This window comes from Antedon mediterranea, chromosome 9 (genome assembly GCF_964355755.1).
Source record: "Antedon mediterranea chromosome 9, ecAntMedi1.1, whole genome shotgun sequence".
In the NCBI taxonomy this organism is placed as follows: domain Eukaryota; kingdom Metazoa; phylum Echinodermata; class Crinoidea; order Comatulida; family Antedonidae; genus Antedon; species Antedon mediterranea.
Genome location: NC_092678.1, coordinates 4,760,792 through 4,785,136, shown reverse-complemented (window position 1 = coordinate 4,785,136; position 24,345 = coordinate 4,760,792). Strand labels below are relative to the sequence as shown.

Genomic DNA, 24,345 nt, shown 5'->3' with positions numbered 1-24,345 from the left:
CTAAATAATTTTTAAACCAATTTAAAGGCAATCTTCTGATTCCATAATGAGCCAGTTTAGACAAAAGAATACTATGATCAATGGTGTCAAAGGCTTTGACTTAGACTTGCCCCAAGTCTGTATTATCTTTTTTTTTTATTTTTTTTTTTTTATTTCGACCGCGATTTTTGTCTGAAAATACAAAATCAAGTAGTATACGTATGAAACGCTATATGTGCCAAAATATTTATCTTTTTACTAATATTAAGACAAAACTCCGTCTGGAACCCAGACTAGCTTTGACTAAATCAAATCTCCTACTGTGACTCTCCCCTCATCTAAGTATTGTATTATTTGATTAACTAGATTAAATAGAGAATGTTTAGTACTATACTTTTGGCGGAAACCATATTGATGACAATAAAATATATTATTTTTTTCTATAAAATCTAATAATTTATTTTTCACAATCCTTTTAAATACTTTGGTTTATAGTGGCAAAACTGAAATCTGTAGATAATTTCCAAGGAGATCCTTATAACCCTTTAAAAAAATTTGGAGTCACTTGTGCCACTTTCAAGTCATCAGGAAAAACACCTGTGACAAGTAATAAGTTAATAATATATGTTAATGGCTTTGCAATAACAATAGATGAATCCTTAATTAATCTAGCAGTTAACTGGTCATGTCCAGTGGCCTTTTTTATATCTATATTTCTTAATAATTCTTTAATTTCAAATTCTAAATCAGGTTTCCAATATAAAGAGGAACTAATTGAATTTTTCAAATATTCATTGGAACTTTTTTGAGAGCAATCAATCTTGCTTGCTAAATTTCTGCCATTCTATATTACCATAATTTAATTTAAGTTTATCTGGAATAATTTAATTTACACTCTTTAAGAATACTGTTTATAATTCCCCATGTTTTAATTGTATTACTTTTACTTTTCATAAACAAATCACCATAATACATTTCTTTAGCCTTTCTAAGAAGGCCTGTTAATACATTCCTATATCTTTTATATGTTAAGGACATGTTTATGTTGAAGTTAGATTTAACAAGTTTAGAATGCAATTGATGTTTTTTGTTAATACTCTTTCTAATAGCTCTAGTTATTCATGGCTTTTCCTTAAATACTTTTTTGATGGATTAAAAGTTACAAACGGTGCATTATTATCACATATATTAGCAAAAGTTGTATAAAAATTATTATATGCCATATTTACATCATCAGATCTATAAATATCATCCCAGTTAGCTCTAGATATATTATAATCCGTTGTGAGGGAAAGCACGCACAAAATAATCCTGTATTATAATTCGTTGTGAGGGAAAGCACTCGCAAAATAATCCTGCGGTCAAGACGTCTGAAATTTACAGAATTACACACAAAACACAATAGGCCTATAGAAATAACTTTTTGCCCAAGATGGGGTTTTTATTGGTAACACTTGCCTACTAAACAAACTGTATACAATATGTGAGTATCCAACTCAAGTTTAAAGTTCTGATTGCTGACTGATTAAAGCAAGGACTACTACTTCATGTGTAGCCCAACTCGGTCTCACTTGACTAACCTCACTTTCTAAAACCCCACCCACCACCAGAGTACCAACAGTTATTTTAAACGAGATAAGGAGTTAAAGGAAGTAGATATTTAAAAAAACTCAAAGAAGAATACTTGTCAAGTAAAAAATTGGATTAAACGTTGATGTCAGACATATTTCACTCAATGCTTTACTTTGATGGTTCAAGGAACATTTCAGGGATCCCATACCAGGTAGGTACTCACAATATTGGCTATATTTAAAATTTTATTTATTAAACATTTTATGGCATATAGCCACAAGAGGAAAACATGGGCCAATGGCCCAAATACAGAAATAACTACAATACAAAAGATGATTTTCCTTGTGGGTGTTTGTGCCAATAAAATAAATAAATGAAATGGAAGTACTTACAATGATGCAAAACACAACTATAAATTGAACCCTCATAAATTAATGTTTACAGTACTGAGGCGTATGTGGAGGTACTCGACAGTACACATGCACACCTGGAGAAATACGATTGGGCACATAAGATGGCAGTAGACGCTTTAGAGTATGATGAGTCAGCTGTGGATGCCAATCCTGAGAAGCCAGAGATTTAGATTTGGACGCTTTTGCAGATGAGTTAGAAAGACTGGGAACGAACATTATGTTTATTACTGGTAACAATTGTAGTCTAGACTTTTTAGCACTTACAGTACATGTATGGAAATTCGCGTACTAAAAAGTTACTCTTCCTTCCATTTTATATGAATATGTCATATATATTTCATTTGTTTGGTTTACTAGAACTATGGGAGCAAAAGAATTTCTTTCTACGATATCCATGCAGAATTAAACAATCGATACAAGGATTTGAAATCTTTATTCCAAGAAGTGACCCCTATTAAAAGTTTTATTCCAAATGTTGACCAAAAAAATACCGGCTACATTTTATATTGGTAAGCTACAGTGAAGAATGTGTTTTTATTCATCGTCTATTGAACTGAAAACTGAAAAATGTCATTTTATTTGTTTGCAGGAGGAAAATTGATGCTAGGGCAATTAATCAAATTGCTTGTTGTCGTCCACACGGTGAGGATCATAAAGATGATACTGGTCTGTGGCATTATCTATTCTGTTCACAGGATGACTTTCCTGAACTAAGTAAGTTCCCTAGGACTTAATTATTTAACAAATATTTGTAATAATAATAAATTATTGTTGTGTGAACACAGGAGAGAGAGAGATGGTGTAAACTTCAATGACCAATTATTTATTCGAATAGGAACTAGAAATACTAAGACCAAACTGGAAAACAATCTGAAAAAATCCCCAACTTGACTGGACAATAATGCCAGCATACGTCAAGCTAGAAAATGTAAATTAAAACAATAAATTGATGATTATGATAAATAATATAGTATTTCTTCACTTCGAAATCTGCAAACACCTCGCAATAACAACTGAGTTACCGCTTGCCCTCTCTCCTTTGCCAGGACAATGCAATTATTGTCCCAATAATTGTTAACAATATATATTTTGATTAAGAATTAAAACTATTAATAAAATGTATAAAGAAATATGATAAACTTGAACATAAATAAAACCAGCTCCTTACATACTCCCCAGCTTTATCTGTTGTCGTCTCTGACAACATCACTAAAAATATATATCATAAAAAGAAGATGGGAAAAAACAAACAAATCAGTTATCGTAACATATGTACAATGTCAAAACCAAAAATGAAAAATGAATAAAGTTCATCAAAGTATAATCAAAGTTACAATATGAATATTCAAAATAGGAAGAAAAATAATGAAATTCTTGAATTTATAAACATTAAAAACAAGACTGCAGTCGTGTGCTCAAGTTAGTGTTTACTGACCAACCAACCGACCGACGAACCGACCGACATAGTGAGCTGTAGAGTCGTGTTGCACCAGCTAAAAATGAACTGAAATGAACCCCAGCTTTATATGTTGTCGTCCCTGGCAACATCAGTGTATCATGAAATAAAAACTTTACTTGAGCTATCCAGCAAGTATCTGTACTAACAAAAGTTGCGTCATGCTAAATTCTGCCAATATGGAGTTATTAATTCCAAATAATTCTGTTTTTCGCCTTTTCCCTTAATCCGAGAAGAGCGTCTGAGTGTTAGTTCGTCTTTGTCGCAAGTATTGTAATTAGAAGCACTCCGCCGTGTATGAGCTATATCATCACTCTCCCTCGTTTCATCTTTATTTACAATTTGAGCAACAGGTTTAGTTTCTTTATTCTGTTGCGGTTCTAGTTGTTCTTTTACCATTTGTAGTTCAGGTTCTACTTGTTTTTCTACAGTTTGTTGTTCAGGTTCTATTACAATGCTCTGCGGCTCTACATGACGTGTGTGAGTGTGTAGCATCTGGATAAATAATTACTTAATACGGACCGGCAAGATCAGTTTCGAGGTTGTTTTTGCCAGGTTCTAATGTTGTGAAATCAATAGCTAAACTTCTAATGGTCTCGTCGCTATAAGTGAGCCCATTGTAAGATGAATCTTCTTACCAGATTTAGCAAGCGTGAAGTTATACGAAACAAGTTAAACTAAGATGGCTCTAGGTTGATCAGAGTTCTTCCTCCCAACACGATGAGATCGGTCAATATTGCCTATACAACACTTAATACCAAGCTTATCATTACAAATATCACTCACAATGTTATCTGTGTTTCCCGCGTTAGACTCCGTCACACTATACCCTTAATGAGTTCCGACGGGAGTATTGCTCTAAATCATGATCAAGGAATCTTGATATCTAATTTTAAATTCAAGTTTAGATATAGCAGTGTTCTGAGTCGGAACAGATTTTGTTAATGTCCTCTAATTCACTAATTCTAGTTTCACCCTGGTCTAACCTATCAAACAAGGGTTTCAGTTTAGCTTCCATTTTTCATTGAAAACTTCATCCAATATCGATTTCATGGTTGCTATTGCATGTGAAACATGCAGACATTGGTTCCACATTGAATGCCAAGATGTCGACATCAAGTCGTTTCAACATTTAGGCGATACTGACATTATAGTTGGTACTGCTTGGTCTGTGGTAATAACAGCAGTAGCGATGTGTATTTGACTTGCACAAAGTTTGTACATTCGACAGATACCAGCACATCCACAATGGATGAGAATGAATTCAAACCTATACATTCATCAACACCAACCAAATCCAGCAGGCAAGTGAGAAACAAGTGGCCCCTCCGGTTCCTAAATATCAATATTCAGTCTGTTACAAATGAAGTCCACCTTTTACATAACACCATTCTGAGTACTAGGCCTGATGTTATCATTGTTTGTGAGACCCACCTTGATTACACTATTTATTAAACTACACATAACTACAAGGTATATCGTAGAGAACAGACAAGGTGGAGGAGTGGTTTATTGCAATTGCTGATAATCTGCCATGCAATGATGAACCAAGTCTGTTTACAGAATGTGAAGTTTTATGGTCTAGAATTCAACTCAAGGGACAGTGGAGTCTTCTTGTTTGCTCTTATTATTGTCCTGACAAGTCAGATGAAAAGAGCATTAATCACTTTCAAGAATCCGTCCAAAAAATTCCCACCAGAGAATCAAACAATCTGACTAACCTTCCCAACAACATCTGAAGAGTGTTACCAGGAATTTCTGACCATGACATTGTGTACTTAGAGGCCAATAGCTATGCCAAAAGGACCAAACAACCACAGCAAGCATTGTTCTTGTACACAAAGGCTGAAGATATCTGGAAAGAGTTTACATCTGGCTATAAGAGGCTGTGAATATTTGTATCCCACAGAAACTATCAAGAGCCAAACACCTTGCTCCTTGGATATTGACACACACAAGGAGATCAAGAGGGAGAACAGACTATATCTGGGAAAATAAGTATAAGTTATTCACTTTTATTTCAAATATCAAAAATCGACCAAAATTACAACTCGTGGGTAAGAGCCAAATTGCAGGTAAAAAAACATGTCATAGTAAAAATATATATATAAAAAATTAATAAAATAAACAAAAACAAAGAAGGGAAGAGCAATCGCAAGCTCACAGGGAAGATAATTATTATTAGATGTTTATTTTAAGAAAAATGAAGTACCTACAAATTGACAAAACTATACTTAAATTGTTTTATAACTCTGTAATTCTCAGTGTAATACTTTTTTGTAATGTTTGTTTTTATGGTAATACTGTACAATGCAAAAAGATAAAATTAAACTTAATCGAATAGGAAATAGAGCAATTAGACTAGTAGAACACTTACCTGATGTTGAATCCTTGTATAAAGAAAATGTGTTAAAAAAAGTAAAAAGTATCATTGATGATGAAACACATCCTCTTCACAAACAATTTGCTCTCATGAATTCTGGCATAAGACTACGTGCACTTAATACCAAAACAAACCGGTTTAGGTGCTCGTTTGTACCTCCAGAGTACAAAGGTAAAATGTAACCGCTTTTGTTTATTTTTATAGTTTTAATGCTTTTATATAAACTTTAAATCATCGTTAGTTCAATATAATAATAAATCATATAATATAATTAAATAATAATAATTTTTATCTAATTTTAACAATTTTTAGCCTCTTAACTTTTTGTGTGTGTTTTTGTAAATTGTATTTTATATTTTTGTATTTTGCCAGTTTTCAAATCACATTTCTGTTTTTTAAATGGACAATAAAGTATATATGACTATGACTATGACTAATTAAGAATTTAATAATTTAATGAAGTAGGGTATAGGGCTATTAGTAAATCAATGATCTTACTAACAAGGATGGTATGGTCGATAAGATCAAAGGCCTTGGAGAAATCAAAATCAGTAAGAACAATGGTACCAACATTGTGCTTATTCTCAGCACCTTGACAGAGATAATGCACCAAGTGGGTCAGGTAATGAGCAGTAGACAAACCCTTAACATTTCCAAACTGGTTAACATCGATTTTTGTACTTATATTTTGCAAGATCCAGTCAGTGATAAACTCCTCAGCTCCTTTGGCAAACACAGAAGTAATGGAGATAGGTCTGAGTTTGTCAATAGTCAATAGTAGGAGGCTGAACCTTGGGCACAGGGACTACAACTGCCTTTTTCCACTACAACTGCCTTTTCCACTTTTTCAGAAAAAGAACAGTTGAGTATATCACAAAGTGGTTCACTAAACTCCATGGCAAATAATTTAACAATTTTGGGCGGGACCAAATCTGGTCTGCAGGCCTTGTTTTCTTTGACAGATCTTTATTTTTTTTAAATATCCCAAAGAAAAAGTTTAGGTGCAGGTTTGTCAGAGAAAAGGAATGCGGGGAATTGAGTTTTATTTAGAATAGGGATGTGAGCACTAATGTTAGTAAACAATTCATTGATGACATTAGCAATGGATTTATGATCCGCAATGGATTTATGATCCAAAGGAGAAATTTCAGGAACTGGTATATTGAGATAAATTTTCTTAGTGTTTGTCATAACTCTGACCTGTTGGTGCCATTTACCTGGGTCAGTTTTTTACAGGTTTCTATCGGCATTAAATTTTACTTTAGCTTTAATGATTTCCCTCTTTGTTTCTGCAAGCTTTAAGTCATTAAAAAGGGAGATACAACACTCACCGAGATGTCAATACTGGACAGTTACTGAGAAAAGATCATCTGATGAAAAAATTGTGCCCAACAAGAAGTTACGGAAACTTATCAAAAGAAATGTTTGTGTTTATAGCTTGAAACATAATGGTAGACTAGTGACTGATCCTGAAAAGCCAGGCAACATACTTAATAACCAATTCCAATCTGTATTCATTGATCCTGAGAGTTTTGACGAGGATGAATTTGAACGGTGTCCTACTAATGAAGGGTTGGGCTGGTCAGAGTGCCCAGACATCAACATCAGTATTAAAGGCATGCGTAAACAACTTCAGGACCTCAATCCTAACAAAGCTCCTAGCTCCAGACCAAGCTTATCATTACAAATATCACTCAAAATGTTATCCGTGTTTCCCGCGCAAGACTCCGTCACACCGTATACCCTTAATGAGTTCCGACGGGAGTATTGCTCAAAATCATGATCAAGGAATCTTGACATCTAATTTTAAATTCAAGTTCAGATATAGCAGTGTTCTGAGTCGGAACAGATTTTGTTAATGTCCTCTAATTCACTAATTCTAGTTTCACCCTGGTCTAACCTATCAAACAAGGGTTTCAGTTTAGCTTCCATTTTTCATTGAAAACTTCATCCAATATCGATTTCATGGTTGCTCGAAAGGCGGCACGGGTCAGTGCTGATGAGATACTATCTGATATTTGTTTACTCAACTCGGCCGAAGCTAGTACATCAAGTATGGCTTTGTAAGGCATTGTCTTAACTCGTCAGTAGACAGTTCAAATAAATCGGGTATAAATAAAACAGAGAAAACTCAAAACGTAGTAAGGCACTGTTGAATAGTATACAGTATTGCCACGATTCAAACATGCACGTTGGCTTACAGCATTGTATGCGGAGCCAAATAATAGATGATGTTCACTCGTCAACGGCTTGCAAAGTGTGCTGACATGGTTCAGATCCAAGTTCGGCCTTTCTGCTCAAAGCGTTTGCATTGATCGTTGGTATTTTATTGTAAATTTAAATTGCGCTAAGTCTGCCATCCATCTTTTTTCGGTTGCCCAAAGTCTGGAAGATGTGTGGATGTGAGTCAAGCGGGTTATTATCCAGGTAACCTATAAATTCACTTCCCATTAACAAATCGCGAAATTCTAGTTTCATACTACTATAATTCAGCATATTCCGCTTATTCTCTCCGAGTGACCTACTAGCAAACGCTAAGACAACACGTAGGCCTATACGTTTCTGGTAAGCCTCAATTGCTCGCATCAACTTCTAAGATGAATGAATTAGTGAAGTCAGGTAACCTGATATGGGTGCAGTTAGTTTTTTTTTTAGGATATCTAATCAGTAGTATAAACTTCATTAAACGTAACAAATACTATAGATTTTTTCACTTCGAAATCTGAAAACATCCTTGCAATAACAACTGAGTTACCGATTACCCTCTTTCCTTTGCCAGGACGATGCAATTATTTTCCCAATTATTGTTAACAATATATATTTAGATTTAGAATTAAAACTAATCTTCTTTAGCACGTTGTGCAGTGTCCACGTAATCAGTGTGTTTTTCTTTGTCATGTTTATTTTTTTTCCTTTTGTTATTTAAAGCTATTTCTATATCACACTAATGTCATTGCTTAATATATAACTTTATTGGTTTTTTAAAAGGTGAAAATTCAACCAATATTTGCTTGTGATGTTTTAATGCACAAATGCTTCATTACTGCAGAAGGTGGCAAACATGATGTCTGTAAACTTTTAGAAAAAGAAAGAAAACAAAACTTTTTTTCCCGAAAGTTAGCCTTGGCATACCAGCCTCAATTTAAACCAAGGATGGAATACGTAACACTAATGCCAGACAGTTATCACTACCGGCAACAGATAATAGTTTACTCAACGCTTTACCTCGCTGATTCAAGTAACATTTCAGGGATCCCATACAAGGCAGGTACTCACAATCTTGGCTATATTTACAATAACTACAATACAAAAGATGATTATTCAATGTTTAATTGAAGTGGTTCTCATAAAATTAAATGTTTTTCGTGTTTTAGAAGGTCAATAGGTAAATAAAACTGTTTTTTTTTATTACGAGAGTTTACTTATCATCCTCTATTGAACTGGAAACTGAAGAAATTGTATTTGTTTGCAAGAAAATTGGTGGTAGAGCAAGTAATACAAATTGCTCGTGGACATCCACATGGTGAGAAACTTGATAATGCCAATTCAGTGCATAAAGTTGATAGTGGTCTGTGGCAGTGTCCATTCTGTTTACAGGATGACTTTTTAGAACTAAGTGAGGTACTTAAGACATTACTTATTTAACAAGTATTTGTGCAAAGTATCTACATCAATTAATATTGCAGGTCTTGGTCTAGTTGTCTTGTGACGTAGAAGCAGATGAGGTACGGTGCACCAACTCCTTCCTTTTTGACGGTCTTTGGTAGAATGACATGTTTGTCAATATCGTAGTTTTATCCATCCAAGTCATTCTGCGATGGTTTGTGCTAGACTTGATGTTGCTCTTGTGGAGTGGTCAAACCAGGAAAGTTTGCGCTCTTTCACAATTTCAAGGAGATGTTTGTGGACTCCAATGGCCATATAGTTATCTCACTTCTGATTAAAGATTTGTTCAGTTGTGCTTCTTCTAGCACGAAATCCTTCTGCGAGAATAGATTTGACTTGAGGTTTAAGGCGGTGTAATAGGATGTGGAGAAGCACCTTTCTTGAATGACTGATGAGGCGGTAGTTATTACATTGGCGAAGATTTCCATTTTTTGGAAGAGGTATTACTATGGGTTTTGTCCACTGTGTTGGCAACCGCAGCTTCACCTCTATTCTGTAGAAGTTCCGCAGAGATGTTATCTGCTTTGGCAGACTTCCTTATTTTCAAGCCTTTTATTGCATTCTTATCCTCTGTTTTCAGTATGGGTGGCTCCTCCTCTTCATAATCTGTTTGACAGCAGGATCTGTGCTTATCACATAGTTCGATACAGTATTCTTTCCACTTATCAACAGTTGCCTTTGATTCTGTAAGTAAGTGTCCATCCTTTTCTTTGATTGCTGTGGCAGGTCTTGCTTGCTGTGATTTAGTTCTCATTCTTAATGACTTTCCTGGTGTTGTTGGTTGCAATACTTTGATCTATTGTGCATCACTGTCTTTCTATCCAGGCATCTTTTTTACTTTGTAGATTTCTTTTCTGACTTTGTTAATGGCTCGTGTACTTCTCTGCTCCTTCGTTACTCTTGCCTGTTTCTGTCCTTTTAGATCTCTCCGCTCATTATTGTAATATGAGAGGAAAAAATATGGTCTACCGAGCATCTCCAACTCGGATATTGATCTTCCCTTAGACGTTGTGCAGTATCCATGTAAAGTGTGTTTTTCTTTGTCATGTTTCTAATTTTATTAATTTTATTTTGTGTAGGTATGGAGTCATCTCAAAGGTCTGCCCAGGTCAAGCAATCAGTCTCAAAGTGCATCTTGATAATAAATTGATGGGATTCACTCCAACAAAAGAAATAGTGAAAAACATGTTAAAAACACAGATTTTAGTGAAGGTAGGTTTAATAAAACTACCATTGGTCATTAATTAGTATTTAAAGTAATCCTTTACAGCTATTACAAGATGTAATGCACTAATGTCTATTGGTTGGAACAGAAGAGCTATTGCATGTGAAACATGCAGACATTGGTTCCACATTGAATGCCAAGATGTCAACATCAAGTCGTTTCAACATTTAGGCGATACTGACATTATAGTTGGTACTGCTTGGTCTGTGGTAATAACAGCAGTAGCGATGTGTATTTGACTTGCACAAAGTTTGTACATTCGACAGATACCAGCACATCCACAATGGATGAGAATGAATTCAAACCTATACATTCATCAACACCAACCAAATCCAGCAGGCAAGTGAGAAACAAGTGGCCCCTCCGGTTCCTAAATATCAATATTCAGTCTGTTACAAATGAAGTCCACCTTTTACATAACACCATTCTGAGTACTAGGCCTGATGTTATCATTGTTTGTGAGACCCACCTTGATTACACTATTTATTAAACTACACATAACTACAAGGTATATCGTAGAGAACAGACAAGGTGGAGGAGTCGTTATTGCAATTGCTGATAATCTGCCATGCAATGATGAACCAAGTCTGTTTACAGAATGTGAAGTTTTATGGTCAGAATTCAACTCAAGGGACAGTGGAGTCTTCTTGTTTGCTCTTATTATTGTCCTGACAAGTCAGGTGAAAAGAGCATTAATCACTTTCAAGAATCCGTCCAAAAAATTCCCACCAGAGAATCGAACAATCTGACTAACCTTCCCAACAACATCTGAAGAGTGTTACCAGGAATTTCTGACCATGACATTGTGTACTTAGAGGCCAATAGCTATGCCAAAAGGACCAAACAACCACAGCAAGCATTGTTCTTGTACACAAAGGCTGATTGGGACTCTTTTCGCACCTCAATGAAACAACTGTCTGACCATTTGGTATCCAAGTATGATGAACAGGAAAGCAATCCTGAAGATATCTGGAAAGAGTTTACATCTGGCTATAAGAGGCTGTGAATATTTGTATCCCACGGAAACTATCAAGAGCCAAACACCTTGCTCCTTGGATATTGACACACACAAGGAGATCAAGAGGGAGAACAGACTATATCTGGGAAAATAAGTATAAGTTATTCACTTTTATTTCAAATATCAAAAATCGACCAAAATTACAACTCGTGGGTAAGAATTACATAAAATTTCTTTTTGAACAACCAAAAATAGTATAAGTGAACTTACAGTACGTTTCGAAACCTATCAGGTTTCATTCTCAACTGGCGTTTCATCGTCTAGCGTTGTTAATCCCATGACGACGATGAGTTGGTATAGCGCCACCAATAGGTCCAAAAGGACGTGCCCCCTTCTCCAATAGTTGATCATAAATGTGTGACAATTCGTGGGCTCCTTCATCTCTGTTCATGATTTTTCCATGTTTTCTGATGTTGATCGACTCTAACAACGCTAGACGATGAAACGCCAGTTGAGAATGAAACCTGATAGGTTTCGAAACGTACTGTAAGTTCGCTTATACTATTTTTGGTTGTTCAAAAAGAAATTTTATGTAATACCTATTCCACAACCAGATGAAATTCTTCCAACATTCGTGGGTAAGAGCCAAATTGCAGGTAAAAAACATGTCATAGTAAATATATATATATAAAAAATTAATAAAATAAACAAAAACAAAGAAGGGAAGAGCAATCGCAAGCTCGCTGGGGAAATAATTAAGAATTTAATAATTTAATGAAGTAGGGTATAGGGCTATTAGTAAATCAATGATCTTACTAACAAGGATGGTATGGTCGATAAGATCAAAGGCCTTCGAGAAATCAGTAAGAACCATGGTACCAACATTGTGCTTATTCTCAGCACCTTGACAGAGATAATGCACCAAGTTGGTCAGGTAATGAGCAGTAGATTAACATTTCCAAACTGGTTAACATCGATTTTTGTACTTATATTTTGCAAGATCCAGTCAGTGATAAACTCCTCAGCTCCTTTGGCAAACACAGAAGTAATGGAGATAGGTCTGAGTTTGTCAATAGTCAATAGTAGGAGGCTGAACCTTGGGCACAAGGACTACAACTGCCTTTTTCCACTACAACTGCCTTTTCCACTTTTTCAGAAAAAGAACAGTTGAGTATATCACAAAGTGGTTCACTAAACTCCATGGCAAATAATTTAACAATTTTGGGCGGGACCAAATCTGGTCTGCAGGCCTTGTTTTCTTTGACAGATCTTTATTTTTTTTAATATCCCAAGGAAAAAGTTTAGTTGCAGGTTTGTCAGAGAAAAGGAATGCGGGGAATTGAGTTTTATTTAGAATAGGGATGTGAGCACTAATGTTAGTAAACAATTCATTGATGACATTAGCAAAGGATTTATGATCCAAAGGAGAAATTTCAGGAACTGGTATATTGAGATCAATTTTCTTAGTGTTTGTCATAACTCTGACCTGTTGGTGCCATTTACCTGGGTCAGTTTTTTGCAGGTGTCTAACTCTATCAGCATTAAATTTTACTTTAGCTTTAATGATTTCCCTCTTGACTTTGTTTCTGCAAGCTTTAACTATAAGTCATTAATGTCATGATAATATATATTACCGATACACCGCCCTCTATGTCTAATAATGATACACGAATAAAAGTACACGGATGTAACATGGCCGACTAGAAACGAACCACGTTGTTGTGTTTGCTTATTGTAAATTGCCTCCTACCCTTCCACCCATATGACAATTAAAAAGGGAGATACAACGCTCACCGAGATGTCAATACTGGACAGTTACTGAGAAAAGATCATCTGATGAAAAAATTGTGCCAAACAAGAAGTTACGGAAACTAATCAAAAGAAATGTTGGTGTTTATAACTTGAAACATAATGGTAGACTAGTGACTGATCCTGAAAAGCCAGCCAACATACTTAATAACCAATTCCAATCTGTATTCAGTGATCCTGAGAGTTTTGACGAGGATGAACTTGAACGGTGTCTTAATAATGAAAGGTTGGGCTGGTCAGAGTGCCCTGACATCAACATCAGTATTTAAAAAAGGTGAGCGATACAAAGCATCTAACTACAGACCATTGACCAGTATCTCTTGTAAAATTATGGAACACATCATCGTTACTAATCTGATGTCTCATAGTGACCAGCACAACATCCTAAAAGATGAGCAACTTGGATATCGCGGTGACAGATCTACCGAGACTTAACTTGACGAGCTCACTGAAATTGCAGAGAAAGGTAAACGTCAGGATGTTCTTGTATTTGACTTTTCAAAAGCTTTTGATAAAGTGTGCCACCCACTCCTGATACACAAGCTTAGAAGAAATGGTGTCTGTGGTAAGACTTCAAGATGTATTGAAAAATTTCTCAGAGAGGACACAAGCTGTTGTAATGAACGGGACAAAGTACTCATACATTCCTGTATTATCTGGTGTAGCACAATGATCGGCTCTTCTTATCAATGACCTGCCTAAAGTTCACTACCAGATTATTTGGCGATGATACACTTATACATTGAGAAAGCACATCAAGAAGAGATGAGATACAACCGTCTCCAAGCTGATATTTACAAATTGGCTGAATAGGAAGATGTGGGAGATGGAATTCCATCCAGATAAGTGCCGTGATCATATCTAGAAAGAAAGGTCCTACATCCATATTGTATTCTTTGCATGGACATGTTATCAAGCAGGTGGATAACATCAAGTACCTCGGTGTCACCATATCTAATGATCTAAATTGCGTGTGGAACCAGCACATCACAAATGTCTGCCAAGCTGGAAACCAGGCTCTGGGATTCTTAAAAAGGAATCTTAAATGGCTCTAAGAAGGTGAAAGCAGTCTACAAAGCTCTAGTATGACCTAGAATGGAGTACGCTTTAACTGTATGGGATCCCCACACAGTACACACAAATCAACATAACTTGTCTTGAGAAGATCCAACGAATTGCAGCTAGATGGGGTCACTAGGAGGTTTTGCAGAACCTCAAGGGTTAATAACATGATGGAGGAACTGAAATGGAACTCACTACAGAGCAGGAGAAAGGAAGCTAGACATTGTTTCTTCTCTAAGTACAGCAACCAGCAGCTTTTTATCAACTCTGTTTTTGACCCCTTGAAGCGACTGGCTCTAAAAATAAAAAGGGCTTCACATCCCAACCAGTTCTCATCCAATTCCCACAGAACTAATTACCAGATTTGGCCCTTCTTACCATGCAATGTGAGAGAGTGGAATGAGGATTGTGAAGACCATCACAACAAAATCATACTATAAATATTCCATTTCCTAGGCAGAGGTTTAGATGACAACCACGCCAACTCGAATCTGCCTGACCCTTGTAAAAATAAATAAAAAGCATAAAAGAAAAATAATAATAAAAATTAAAAAATAAAATGAAATAATATAAGAAATAAATCAGCTGTAAATACTGCCACCACACCAAATAGTTCCGTGATATCAACATGATGATTGTGGGAAAATGAAGATGTCATTGCTTATAACTTTTTTTTCAAAGGCTTCTATGAATGGATGTACTGGTTGGGAGCAGGAACGCTAGTAGACCAAACCCAGTACCGTTTTGATTACGATCAATCGGGAAATTACCTCATGACATTATAAAGTGACTAAGGTTGCGCTGATTACTAGCTGCATTATGGGAGTATGTTGTTATAGGTGTTTGATCCAAACAATGACTGGGGTAATAATCTTTAGCGATTAGAGGTTTCACAACATTAGGCCCTATATAAATCCAGGATATTATTATTATTATTAAGGTACTATTTATTTTCACAAGGGGGTGACTCGAGTTGGCATGGTTGTCATGGCCGAATTTAGATGCCTAAACCTCTGCCTAGGAAATGGACATAACTACTTTGATGTGGTCATCACCTGTTATGTGATCACCTGTGATCAGCCACAACCTGTTGTGGCTGTTTGTGCCAATAAAATAAATGAAATGAAGTATTCATACAATGATGCCAAAAAAAATGTATCAAATAATGGAACCCTTTTATTAACGTTTACAGTATACTGAGGCGTATATGGAGGTACTCGACAGTACACGTGTACACCTGGAGAAATATGATTGGGCACGTAAGATGGCAGTAGATGCTTTAGAGCATGAGTCAGCTGTGGGTGCTAATCCTGCCGATGCTTTGAATGAGATTCCTGATCTGAGGAGGTACGAGATTTAGATTTCGATGCTTTTGCAGGTAATGAATGTTATGTTTATTACTAGTAACAGTTGTAGTTTAGACTTTGTAGCACTTACAGTACATGGATCGCACCATGATAAATGGACAGGCACCATGATAAATTAAGTGAATACATGTTCTAGAAATGGATAATAAGTGTATATGGCATGTCATTGTGAGAGTCTAACAAATACGCAGAGTATTTATATTATAATATCATGGATTTAAAAGTGTTTATGTTTTAAAACCCCTCTAAGCGCTGATCAGTAGAAACTGAACCCGAACCGGAATACGCCCTTGTTGGTAACCAGGGTTCGATCTAAATTGAACCATGGTGAGCACCATTTGTGGCTCGGTAATCCCAGATGCGATATTTCTTTTCGTATATGAGTTGGAACGTCACAAAATAAACATCATTATCCATAAAGGTGTGATGCAAGAATTGAGCTACAATTCGCTATTAAATTCAACTGCTTTCTGTCGAGCCGTCTGTGTAGTCGAGTGCATTTTAGGCTATGAACTTGGTCAATGTATGGTGTTCGAATTCCATGAGCAACTTCTTTTTACTTTATAGTGAGAGAGAAATTATTTAGAGGGTTAGGTTTAGTTATATTTAGGAAGTAGTTTGACTATCTTTCACATAAGGGATCCCCAACTTATTTACGAAAAATAAAATCGCATCCCGGACTCAAGCGCCTCCTACCCAGGCCTAGTAAAGAAAGCTCATAAAGTGAATAGGTTTACTGTATTCTTAGAAGACAAAAGGTTTGTTTGTTCAAACTTATAAATATTGTAATTTGATTGAGGTATTTTATTTTCTTATATATTTTTTAATAAATAATCGAAGCAGGAGATTACTATACCTCCATCCGGTTCAGGATTTATGGTGCATGGTCGCCAATTGCATGCTTGATCGGCGATGACCTGATGTCCGTGGTGCTCTTAATTGTTGCTGTATATTGCATGCTCGATTGATTTGCTAGTGGGGAAACGGCCGAAGATTTTGGCAGTTGCAAAGAAATTTGTATAAAAAACACATTTTTCGTACATATTCGCAGTTCTAATATAGACTAATGGATAAAGGGGAACTAAAAGGTACCTTAGCTCATACGGCGGTAGTATCAACATAACAGTCTCTCCATCCTCAACACCCACGAGGTGGCTCTGAATGCCCTCTATGAGCGACGTTCACTTTGGGTTATATTATAATATAGATAATTGTATTATAGTAATCTTAATTATCACAATTAGCATTGTTCATTGGCTGCATCACAAAGGAATTTTTATTTTACCTTATTTATAGAGGGTGATCCTAAGCAGTGTCTGACAATCAAGGGGCTCTCTTGATGAGTTGTCAGTGTGTATACTAGTAAACTGGCGTAACTCCCTACTCATCTCGAAAGATGTAAGTTTTTTAAGTGCACATGAGCCAGATGTGTACACTGGACCTACGGTTTATATTCCTAATCCGAGAAAACTCGTTTTACCACCAGAACCATGGAGCGAGTGAGGCATGAACCCTTGCCATAGTTAATATGGCAAGGTGTTACCTTACACCTATTGATTTTACATTCACTTTTACATCCACAGCAAGTCATTGATAGGACAACTGATGAAGCTGGTTGTATATCCATCCAATCAATGTCAATACTAGAACCTGTTACAATCAACCCATGGGCATGTGGGTATGCATTGTCGATTATACGATTGGTAATTAGCTCGCAATATCTTCTTTCGTGGTTTGTCTGAATCGGAAGTTCCTGAAGTAGCCTAAACATGATTGTTCTCATAGTGTTTACACTACATGTTGTTACTGATTTTAATTTTCTTGAACAAATCATCAGTTGAAGTTAAGGTCTTACTAAGAGAAGCCATTACATTGGCAGAATGTACTGTTATTCTGTATCAACCAGAGTACAGATGACTTTCTCTTTCCTTTGGAAGCACAGGTGCTGTCCCGTGAAAACATGAGGTCCTATTAATGCTTTGCACACAGACATTCCAAGGCTCTCGGCTATTCTTGTGACATTGACTGAACAGATTTTGTCTCTCACTCCAGTAAGTAAGTAACAAATACACAAGTTGATATCCACTCAGCCACATCCAGCTGTTGACATAACCATAACATCAGTGTCAGGTGACTGAATTGATATGACATCTGGTTTGATGCGTAGTATGCAAGGAGAATGAGATGTTGGTCAGCTTCTCCCATGTTATATTCTAATTCAGGTACCTCATTACATGGTGATCTTAGTGTCCGCAAACAATTACCTTGAACTTGAAGATCAGCTGCCCAAAATACACAGCATTTTGAGCCGGAAGTAGCATAAACTGTCACCTGACCAAGTATTGAAGCATATCTCTTGTGACGCCATTCTTCCAATAAAAAAGTTGTCAATGATTCTTTAAATTGTCCATCACACAGAGCCTTTTTTTAATTGCTTTGAATTGAACTGGAATATTGTAGTTGCAAAACTGCCTATAGTTGATTTAACTCTCTCATCTCTTTCAGCATTTTCGATAGATACTGATGGATAGGTGTTGCATACCCAATAAACAATTGAAAAAGGTGAAGCATGTTTTATGACCTTATCTAAAACCGTCAAAGCTAAATCAGCAAAGGTAGCATTGATGGGAAGTCTCGGGTTTTATAATAGCGCCATAGCATCAATGATGACAACTTTGTTATGTGGTACTGGCATTTTTTAGGCAGTTGCTACACCCTTCGTAGAAGCGTGGTCTGCCAGGAGCAGTCGCTATTTCCAAGGTAAGCAGGCGATGGTGGCCGAGGTCCAAACAACGACCCAACACCCTCTTCAGAAGTTGATCCTGCCTTGGCCAGTCAGTGGGTGAGGCCGAATGATCCAATCCCAAATTCCCAATTACTCAAACTTCTCGAGATCGGACTAAGGCCAGAAGCATATCGAATCGGACCGTTGTCGGCGAGTAACCAGGAGCCACTCACAAGCCCACCGCACAACCATGCCTCTTCAACTCGCAGATCTCCTGTTCGGTCGGGTACGTGGTCGGATCGCCAAACAGGGCAATCCCACCAATCACATCTACAGGTCCGCACATCAAGATAGTTGCAGATCTGTCCGCAACTGGCCGAGATGGATGCCGAACCAAACGAGGCCGATGTCCTCTGCACAACCAATGGCGTCGCCACTGATTTTCCAACATGTGGTGCGGGGGGCATCACGCTTGGCTGGTCGCTCTCTGTGTTCTGTGCCGGTGGTGGCTGCTTTCCTCTTTGTCTGCTGCTTTGCGGTTGAAGTCTGGTTCACTTCCGGCTACTCCTCGGCCCGACGACCACATTCCTTTACCACTTCTTCACCAAACAAAGTGACGAGACTAACCACACAACGCCAGTGGATGAGGGCTGATGGGTGATTGATAGCCGGAGCCTCTTTATCCCAATCACGTCTTCCTATCCAGTGGTAGGACGTCGTTGCCATCACTCATCATCCCTTGGGCACAGGCCAGGGCTGGCGATATAAACAATACAACGGTCCCGCATCATCACATGTAGGTGAAGAAAAAGAAGGTAAATTAAAATCAATTAGCCATTTAGGAAGCTGTCGATCCCAACAGGGCTTCAGCTTGTCATGATTTAGAACAGCTTATTCCTCAGCTGCACCTGCAAAAAACAAGAACTAAAAACCTCAATAACAATACCGGGCCCCTTCCAGGGAGGACACAACTTCTTGCACTTTCCCCCGAGGGGTAGCCTTGTCAAGAACGTAGACTTTGTCCCCACATTGGTAAGGACGTTCTAGTACTCAAAGAACATAAGGAGAACATAGTCCTGTTTCATTCTCTTCTGAGTTTGCTTTAGCGTTTCCTTAGAGACACCATGGGCATCACGGATTGCTTTCACTAAATCTGCAACTACATCCTGCTCATCAGTGGACCTGCATTCTCCAAACATAAAATCAGCTGATAAGTTGACCTCTCGGTCCAGCATCAGCATGTTTGGAGTGAAACCAGTCGAGCAATTCACTGTGGCGCGTAGCGCACCAGCAATCTGTGGCAGCGGTCGTTACCTCGTCGTCCGGGTCTTGTGGATCTGTAAGACTTTACATAAACATGCGAACAATTCACTTTCAAAATTCCTCCCCTGGTCTGAGTGTAACTGAAAAGGTACACCAAATCTAGGGCTCTAGCACTTACCTCTGCAACTTGAGACGGGAGTGGGCTGATTTCAACCTATTTTGTGAATTCAATTCAATTCATCGACATTTTTATTCCATAATCAAAATAAAAACATATACAAATACAATACAAATAATAAGATAATGGAATGGGATACAAAATAAGCACAAGTGCTTTAAGCATGTAACCCTAACAAAAAGATCAAACAATTAGTACTAACAAAAAGAACAAACCAAAATAACATAATGTGATTTACTTAACTTAAATATTTCTATTGTTATAATATTGCTTTAATCTCTGTTTAAACAAACTTAAAGTGGGGGATTGTTTTATATAGTCTGTTAAATTGTTCCAAATATGTGTTCCTTGGTAGGAAATACATTGCTGTCCGACTTTGGTGCGTTTTAGTTGTGGACAGTAGTTTGACCTGTTTCTAAATGCATAAAATGAACACGACAAATATTTCCAAGTGCTTTTTTCTGGAGAATATGTATACGGTTTAAGTTTGTAGCAGAAGTAGCACCCCATACTGTGATAGCATACGTTATTCTAGGTAATATAAGTGCATTGTATACCGTTAACCAGATTTTACTTGATAACATAGACTTCACTTTGTTTAAGACACCAATTATTCTAGAAATACTGTTTGCTACCTCATTTACATGAAAATTAAACTATAAAGTTTCATCCAGAAATAAGCCTAGAAATTTAACTTCAGTAGCTTTTACTATACATTCATTTCCCATCCTCAATTCTAGTGAGGTAGTGTCAGCTGACTTATTTCTAGCCTTAAATATAACATTATTTTGATTTGTTTACATTTAGCGTTAATTTGTTAGAAATAAACCAGTCCGAAAGTATAGATAACTCCTGGTTCATTGTATCAAAAGCTTGAGTAATATCATTGTGACTATAAAACACATTTGTGTCATCTGCATACATAATCATGTCTACATGGTTACATGCTAGACTAATATCATTAATGAATATAAGAAATAATAATGGACCCAATATGGATCCCTGAGGAACTCCAGTGTTTACTGTCATTTTACTAGATGCAGTATTAACAATAAATGTGTATTTTAGTCTTTTTTCAATCAATTGTTATGACTATTTTGGTGCTTTTCCCTGTTTTTTCCCTACTGTTGTGGGTTCTCAGTGGTAGTGGTAATTTAATCAAATTGAATTACAATGTTAAATCCCCAGTATGTGTTCGTGAAATATCACGGTCTTATCATGTATTTTTACCTTTTAATTCTTCTGTTCCAGTTAATACGGTAGTTTCGTTGCCTTATTTATTTGGATTTTCCCTACAGTAAGTCCAATATTGCTCCAATTGGAGAGAGAATGTCCATCCATTAATCCAGATACTCTGAATTATCATCTGTTGTGAGTTTATTCTAATTTAATTTTTAATGTCAATAAGTATTCGGAAGTTAAGTTAAAACAATAAGTGTCTTTAGTACAACGTAAAGTAAAAATTTCAAAATGTCATAATTCATCAACCTTTTCTTTTCTTTCCCTCTTGGCAATCAGTTTGATTTTGTCTCTGCATTTAATAATGTTCTCAGATATTATTTCTGTCAGCACGTTTAACTGTGATGTCAGGTTTGGCACCATGTCTTCCAATATGTACATGGTACACCCCGCAACTATCAAAGAAGGTGGATAAGTGGAGAATGAGTAGTCTTTGATACACCGATAACAGCATTACATTTCCGTGTTATTGAAGTGATGTACTTATGTTTAATGTTTAATGCACTAAGCACTTGTTCCAATACATCTTGTGGAGTAAGTGGTGAAAGGTACCAGTTCAGGTCCTTCACAATAGAAACCTCGATTTCCATAAGTTGTTGGTATGTAATTGAGTTGTCCGTCTAGTCTATCAGGGTTTCAGCTAGAAGTGGTACTGTTTGTTTCAGTTTGGATGCGACGAATAGACATCCAGCGCCCAACAGTTTTTCTTGCGATATTCTGTTTTTTACAAATTCTATCATCGTCCTCACATCTCTGGGTTTCAGATACCTCTAACATTATAATCCGTTTTGAGGGAAAGCACTCGCAAAATAATCCTGAATTATCATCCCTTGTGAGGGAAAGTGTTCACAAAATAATCCTGAATTATAATCTGTTTTGAGGGAAAGCACTCACAAAATAATCCTGAATTATAATCCGTTGTGAGGGAAAGCACTCACGAAATATTCCTGTATTATCTTTCTTCTTTCTTTTTTTATTATCCATACAAAACAAACAAAACCGTACAATATTGTAAATGAATATATATACAATGGATAATTGGAGCTGTAAAATAGCAAAACGCTAGTCAAGTCCAACCCCACAACACTTTAAATTATGTGTGGCAATATATCAACATAGACTAAGAGGGAAAAAATATATATATATATATTTAAGCATGTAATAAATAATCAGTGAATGAAGCCTTAATTGGAATTGGAGGCTCTAATTGGAAGAGGCAACTCATTCCATATAGCAGGACCTGCATAAGAGAATGCTGTTTTTCCAATATTTGTTTTGACTTTGAGTAAAACCAGATTACCTCGTTGCCTTTGTCTAGTACCATATTCATGTTGTAATAACATACAGTATTAATCAAATGAATGTGATAAATTATTATTAATTAAATCATACATAAAAGCTTATATAATTTAAAATTATTTAAGATATTTAATTTAACAAACAGAGGAAATGCGTGTGCTGTATAATTACTAAAGGTTATCGCTCTAACTGCCATCTTTTGTGATAAATAAATATAGTTTAATTAAGAATGGAATGTACCACCCCAAACTTCAAGACCGTACATTATATAAGTTGAATAAATGTTTTGGTATAATGATAATAATATATGCTTTGGAACAAATAACCTGAGTTTATACGAAATTCAAATTTTTTTTCTTAAGATAATATTAACATGTTCAATATGTTTATTAAAAATTAAATGTTTATCCATAATAAGTCCCACAAAAGAAGCCGATTCTACCTCTTTAATTATACTATCATTAAGAGTCACATGTCCTTGAGTTAAGACAGTTTTGTTTCTCCCACTAAACAAAATAAAATGCATCTTGGAAGTATGTATCGTAAGTCTATTCGCACTACACCATTGGTTTACATATGCTAAATGCAAATTTGAGTCATCAGCAAATAATCTAAAAATAGATTTAATTCGTCACTATGATGAATTATAGGTTATATGCATTGATTTAAATAAAGATAATTGATTGATTTAAGATATATTGATGATTGATTTTCTCAGAATCTTTAGTTATTTATAATATATGATAGGATCTTGCTAACGCAAATACAATAGCCGGTATCATAATCCGATCAAAGATTCTTCTGCGTATATAATGTCATAAACCACATTTGTTACATAATAATAAAGACTTAAGTTACTTTTTATCTAGATTTCATTATAAATCATGTGTATAATCTATACACTAAAAAATAAAATTGAACAAACAATATGGATAATAAAAAAAAATCTCATTTTGTTTTGTTTCCCAAGGTGAGACTCGATCTCGGTACCTTGAACACCATAGACACGTGCCCAAACCACCGAGCCATCCACAACTGCAGTTGTAGAAAGATTCCTCTGTGTATTACAATGATGACATCTTTAAAAATTTAAAAAAAATGATGCACTGTCAAACTATATACTTTTAACTCTAATATATGAACTTTTGAAGGAAGAAAATTAATGTTAAGTTTGTTATTTTGGCCTACGAAAATGTCATAATTTTTTGATTGTCGAAATCAATTTTTTTTAATTTAAAATGCAATTAATAATGACCGTATCAACATTTGTTCTCCTAATTTCATAATAAATCACACATATGATACATACACTTCAAGAAAATGAAATAAAAAATAAAAAGTTCCCGAGCATTCTGACGATCTATATTAATTTTTAAATTTAGCATATTTTCACCATTTTGTTAACTTACACGTGCGTAGCCTTTCACTTTTGACGTGCTCGTATAACGCAATTTCACGTTAAAATGTTAATAAAATATGATGATATTATTAAAGAAAGGTTGTACAACAGAAATCGAACAAAAATAGTGCGCAACGACGTTTAATGCGCAGTGCGCATGCGAAAATCTGCGCACTCATGGCAATTTTTTAAACGCTTAAAATTGCCTGAAACGTACTCTAATTTCATTGAAAATAAATTTTGAAAATTTTTAGCGCACGTACGTATGCATTTATATGCGCTACACACGCAATTGTATTGCCATATGATGAAATATGACCTAAAATTTAAGAGTACCAAATTTTGTTTAAGA

General features: G+C 35.9%; 1 long non-coding RNA gene across 1 annotated transcript; it reads left to right on the top strand.

Moving 5' to 3' along the window:
- The first annotated feature begins 2,028 nt into the window (after positions 1-2,028).
- LOC140058493 (uncharacterized) lies at positions 2,029-9,072 on the top strand. Its single transcript, XR_011847013.1, has 3 exons — positions 2,029-2,194; positions 2,554-2,678; positions 8,853-9,072. It is a non-coding gene; the product is annotated as an uncharacterized lncRNA (long non-coding RNA).
- Positions 9,073-24,345: the final 15,273 nt, after the last annotated feature.